The 6335-nt window shown below is 32.7% G+C and overlaps 1 pseudogene; it reads left to right on the forward strand.

The window, feature by feature from the left end:
• Window positions 1-412: 412 nt before the first annotated feature.
• LOC139841508 (uncharacterized) lies at window positions 413-4880 on the forward strand (annotated as a pseudogene).
• The last annotated feature ends 1455 nt before the right edge of the window (window positions 4881-6335 follow it).

Raw genomic sequence — 6335 nt, forward strand, 5'->3', positions numbered from 1 at the left:
AAATTATATGCAGCATATACATGGATGGTATTATTAGTTTGCATATGACACCAAATATTTTGAATCGATACAGTAGGATGGAAAGAGAAAAACATTAATAAACCTGAACTAACAACTAAATAGCAGCAACAAGCCAACAAGTACCAATTAGGATCAGAGGCAAAAATGAATGGGGCAGCGGGTAGCCGCCTCCAGTGGATTTCAAAAATCCAGTAGAAATTTTTTATTTATTTTTATTTTTTTTATTTTGCCTCAACCTAATAGCCATTTGCCCTAAATCCAAAATTCATTTGCCCCAAACCCAAAATCTATTTGCCCCAAACTCAAATCCAATCAATTATGTAAAGGATATATCTTCTTTGTCTCTAAAAGCTTCCATTGATTCTTTTTTTTTACCATACATAAAGTGAGTATGCAACAATTGAGAGGACAAGAATACGATGGAGCAAGCAACATGCGAGGTGAGTTCAATGGTTTAAAAGCAAAAATCTTGGAGGAAAATAAATTGGCATATTATGTACATTGTTTTGCTCATCAACTCCAATTAGTGGTTGTGGCGGTTGCAAAAAACATTTGGGCGTAGTGAACTTCTTTGACAAGATAGCCGTTTTATTGAATGTTGTTTGTGCTTCTTGCAAACGAAAAAATATTTTGATAGACATGAAAAAAGAAAGGGTAAAAGAACAAATTGGTAGTGGTAAACTAGAAACCGGGAGAGGATTGAATCAAGAGCTTTCTCTTACACTACCCGGAGATACTCGATGGAATTCTCACTATAATACACTTGTTCGTTTGGTTGATATGTTTCCATCTGTTATTAAAGTCCTTGAATTTGTTAAAGAAGAAGGAAATAGCGCTTCTAACCAAAATCAAGCGATTGGTCTTTTGAAGTATTTAAAGTCATTTGATTTTGTTTTTAATTTGCACTTAATGTTGCGCATTTTAGGGTTGTCAAATGTATTATCGAAAGCTCTTCAAAGAAAAGATCAAGACATTTTAGAAGCGGTTCAATTAGTGGAGTCAACCAAAGAAAAATTGCAAGAGTTAAGAATAAGGGTGCGTTTGATAAAACTGAATGGTTTAGCACTGAATGGTTCAGAGTCCTTGTAACATCCCAGGTAACACGTTCCCCGTAGCATGATATTGTCCGCTTTGTCCGTAGGCGCACGGATTTTTCTTGGCGACCAAAGACGATGAACACTTTCCCAGGAGGTCACCCATCCTGGTAGTGCACTCGTCCGAGCACGCTTAACTGCAGAGTTCTCATGAGATCTGCTGCGCTTGTGGTCCCAAAACGCGTCATGCTAGGAAAGGTCTCCACACCCTTATAAGGCATGCTTCGTTCCCCTCTCCAACCGATGTGGGATGTATGTAACACTGGTGTTACAATCCTCCCCCCTAATGGGACACAGCGTCCTCGCTGTGCACGTTTGGTCCGGGGCCTGGCTCTGATACCACATGTCATACCCCGTCCAAAATCTTCCTGAACGATTACAATAACATCTGGTACTATCACGATGAACTGACGTCATAAATGCCATGAACGACTCCATGTAATGTCTTTAAAATGAGAAAATGCACAGCGGAAGGTTTCTTTCATACCTGAGAATAAACATGCTTTAAAGTGTCAACCAAAAGGTTGGTGAGTTCATAGGTTTATCATAAATAATAAAATTTATCATTTTGATAGACTACAAGATTTAAATGCTGCATGGTACAAATAGGCCCGGATCCTATACCCACCTGTAATGTACATGCGATATCTTTTAAATACAGTACACCTTTCTAGTGTACGAAATCTTTTTTCATAAATCTTAGTAACTGTACACATATCTCGTGTACAAAATATAACACACATAAACTGTGTATAAAAATCATTCTCTCGATATATAACATTCACATTTGCTTTCATCGCTTGGCTTGGTAACCGACCTTAACATATAATGCGCATCAATAATATCCCAAAAAAAAACCAGAACATCTCGTCTGTATAATAATCATATAAACTTCGAAGTACTAAACATCACGCCCACTAGCTCTTCCGTCTAGTGAACATTCTGGGTGGGGGTGTCAAACCCGGTAGCTACCTTTAGGATTCGCGTGAATTAGGGCCATATCCGATTCTAATTCTTAGTAATAATCAGGGGAAAATATTCACATCAATTGGTGGCAATTATCATGTCCACATAATTCAATAATAATCCACAGAACTTCTGTCTGCATAATAATTAATTCGAAGAATGTTTTGCTTGTGTCTATCTCGTCAAACATTTATAAAAGCATTTCGTGTATTCTCAGTTCAAAATATATTTCAAAAGTATTTAATAAAGTAGTTATAAAAACAGCGCATGTATTCTCAGTCCCAAAAATGTAAAGAGTAAAAGGGAATCAAATGAACTCACTATACGATATTTTGTAGTAAAAATATGCATACGACGGAACTGAACAATGCAGGGTTGGCTTCGGATTCACGAACCTATATCAAGTATGTATATTAACACATATAATAATATTCAAATAAATATTTTGATCTTAGTACTATACTTGTGATATTAAATTTAATATTAATAACTACTTAAATATTTTTATTCTATATATTTTATTAAATTGTCATAATAATATATTATATACTTTATTAATATATTTTGAATAAATACTTAGTATTAATATAATAATTATATTCAACTAGTAATTTAGGTTTAATATATTACCATTTATTTTATAATATTTACCGATTATATAGTTTATTAAATCGTTAATGTTTATTAATTATATATATATGTATATGTATATTACAATACTACATATGTATAGATTTCATATATATATATATATATATATATATATATATATATATATATATATATATATATATATATATATATATATATATATATATATATATATATATATATATATATATATATATATATATATATATATATATAATTACATATTTATTTATACATCTATGTTCGTGAATCGTCAGGAATAGTCAGAGGTTAAATAGTTCAAAATTTTGGAGACACAGTTTAATAGACTTGACTTATCGTGTCGAAATCATATAAAGATTGAGTTTAAATTTGGTCAGAAATTCCCGGGTCGTCACAGTCCTGAATGATTCAGAAGCTCTGAATCAGTATGATTCTGAATGAAAGTTCAGTGTCTGATAAGAGTTCTGAATCAACACGCTGAATGAGTTAAAATTACCATTTTAACCATGTGTATGATATATTGTTGAATAAATAATCGCTCAAAATAATTATAGATACAGACACTTTTGTCCAATAATTATAAACCAAATTTTCAATTTAACATACCTTTTTAATATACAGATTCTCTATATACGGAGTAATATAATTATAGATATAGATAGATATAGATATAGATATAGATATAGATATAGATATAGATGCATACCCTTTTTCAACCTACCCTTTTTAATATCAATTTAACCAACCCTTTTTTAATTTCAAACAATCACCCACTTGATCATGTCTAATTAGTGAGGAATCATCATCATCATACGGGAGGAATCCTATAAAATAAACAGATGCATAAACCAAAACTCTTCACATCTGTTATCATCATCATCCTCATCCGGCATCATCATCGTCAACACCATCTTCCTCATCTGACCTCATCATCATCATACGGGATCATCATCTTCACCCAGATCCGTCATCATCATATGGGATCATCATCTTCATCAACAAATTCAATGGGTTCTTTGGTAATTTTTCTTGCTTCTTATATCTCTATAGGATACCACATCAATGGAACTTAAATATTTAATTAAAAAACATATTACAAAAATACTAGAATCAATAGGAGGAAGGAAAAAAGTTTTGTATGTTTGATATTTTGTCTATTTAATAAAAGTTTTTTTTCCTTTCAAAAAAAAAAAATATTACAAACAAGTATGCGAAAAACATCCTGGAAGCAACCACATGAAGGGGATTACAATCACAAGAACAATTATGATTAGAACATATACACGATAGAAGTACAGATATGAAGAGGAAGAATTGGAGAAGTACATATATGAAGAGAAAAAGATGGAAAGATAAATGAGAAATAAAAGGGTAATTAGGGGAGAAGTGAGGATCTGAACGGTTTAGATATATTCCAGTCCATGAATCGTTCAGATTTCGTTCAGAGGTACCATTCCATTCAGAGGCTCATACCAAACACTCTGAACACTGACCGATTCAGTGCTCAGATCTGAACGGTTCCATTCCGATGCAAACAAACAGAGCCTAAATGGGTTTGAACTTTTCTTAACGAAAGTGTCGTCTTTTTGTGAGGAACATGGTATCCGAATTTTAAAAATGAATGAAGATTGTTTTAATTCAAGGAGACAAAAGGAGAAAATCACTAATCAATATTATTATGAGATAAAGTGTTTTAACACCGTTTTGGATATGCAAATTCAAGAGTTTGGTGATCGTTTTAGTGAAGCTAGTACCGAGTTACTTTCTTGTATGTCGGCGTTGAATCCACGTGATTCTTTCTCGATGTTTGATTCGGATAAATTAAGAAGGTTGTGTGACTTATATCCAAAAGATTTTACTAATGCGGAGAAGATTGAACTTGGGGATGAACTTCAAATATACCATCATAGTGTCCAAAAAGATCCAAAGTTTAAGGACTTGAAAAGTATTGCCGACCTTGCTAGAGTGATGGTGGAAACAAGGAAATGTATATCTTATCCGTTGCTTTATCGATTATTAAAGCTAGCATTGGTGTTACCCATTGCGACCGCAACCGTTGAGCGATGTCTTTCGGCAATGAAAGTTGTAAAGTCGAACCTACGCAATCGTATTTCTGAGGAGTTTCTTAATGCTTGTTTTTATGTACAATTGAAAGAGAAACTCTAGCCGAAGTTAAAGATGAAGATGTAATGAAGTGTTTCCATCATATGCGTTTACGTAGAGAAAACTACTAGTTTAAGATACATTCGTGTCGTTTTTTGGTTACATTTGGTGAATTTTTTTTTTTTTTTTTTTTTTTATTTTTTTTTTTTTTTGCTTTTGTTGAAAATTTTTGCCCCGGTGACCGAGAATCCTAGTTTCGCCACTGATTAGGATAGCGGCAGCATGTATATAAACTTAAGAAAATTTAATCTTAATCTGATTCAAACCCCAAAGCGATTGAAATTTGGGTATCAATTAAGATAGCAGCATCAGGCGTCGCCTTTCGAAGTCAAAATTAGATTTGACCATTTGGTTTGTGAATTCGTGAAGTCAATATGAGATTTTGGGTTTGTAATTAGAGATATAATCACCCGTCTGGCGTTATTCTTTTTTATTATATGGTCCAAATTGCCCATTGCCCCATTATAAGTAGGAATATATAAATAATATTTAATTTTTCAACATATATATTTTCGGATATTCAGATATCCGAATCCGAAAATTTTGAAAAGTGCTATCCGAAATCCGAATCCGAAAATTCGGATATTCGATTTTTCGGATTTTCGGATCGGATTTTCGGATTATTCGGATTACGGATTACGGATTCGGATTCGGATATTTTGAACACCCCTACCTCCATTATGTATAGAAACCAAAAAAATTAGTAAAAAAAGTAAGTGGTAAAACAGAAAAGTGAACAAAGAAGTACAAGATGATGATGACATTTCTTAAACTATGTGTTTTTTGTCTGGGGATTACTCCCTTCGTCCATATTAATAGTCCACAGACAAAAAACACACAGTTTAATGAAATGTCATTAAAGTACTGTACTTTCTGTTTAGTTTCAGCTTTACCCTTACATTTTCTTTCTCCTTTAATCATATCCACATACATTAAAGGTATAATAGAACTTAAACTTCTTATTTTTTCCTATTTATGAAAGTGGATTATTAATTTGAGACATTCCAAAATGGAATACTGGACTATTAATATGGGGCAGAGAGAGTATTAAATTGGGACAGATGAAGTACTTATTAACACACTGCCAACCATGACGACATTCTTTAGGTTAATACACTGTCACATCAACATTACATCAACATTTTTTCTCATTTCCTTCGTGTCACTAAACCATCTCTTTTCACTAGCAACCATCACACATTTACTATACAGCATAAATAAATAAATAAATTTAATTTAATTACAGTACAAAATTTAAAGCCATATGTACAATTAATTAAAACGACACACTCGTCGGTGATGATTTATACTTGCTATTCATGAAATTGTGGGCGAGGAAAAATTCGCACAATTGGCATGAAAGATTGGCGATGGATTAACCGCTACTTTGGGAGTCCTTTTAAGATATATGTAAAGTTTCCTAGGAATAATAATCAATTGATTTTAATTGGACAATCA

Source organism: Rutidosis leptorrhynchoides, chromosome 4 (genome assembly GCF_046630445.1).
Source record: "Rutidosis leptorrhynchoides isolate AG116_Rl617_1_P2 chromosome 4, CSIRO_AGI_Rlap_v1, whole genome shotgun sequence".
Classification (NCBI taxonomy): domain Eukaryota; kingdom Viridiplantae; phylum Streptophyta; class Magnoliopsida; order Asterales; family Asteraceae; genus Rutidosis; species Rutidosis leptorrhynchoides.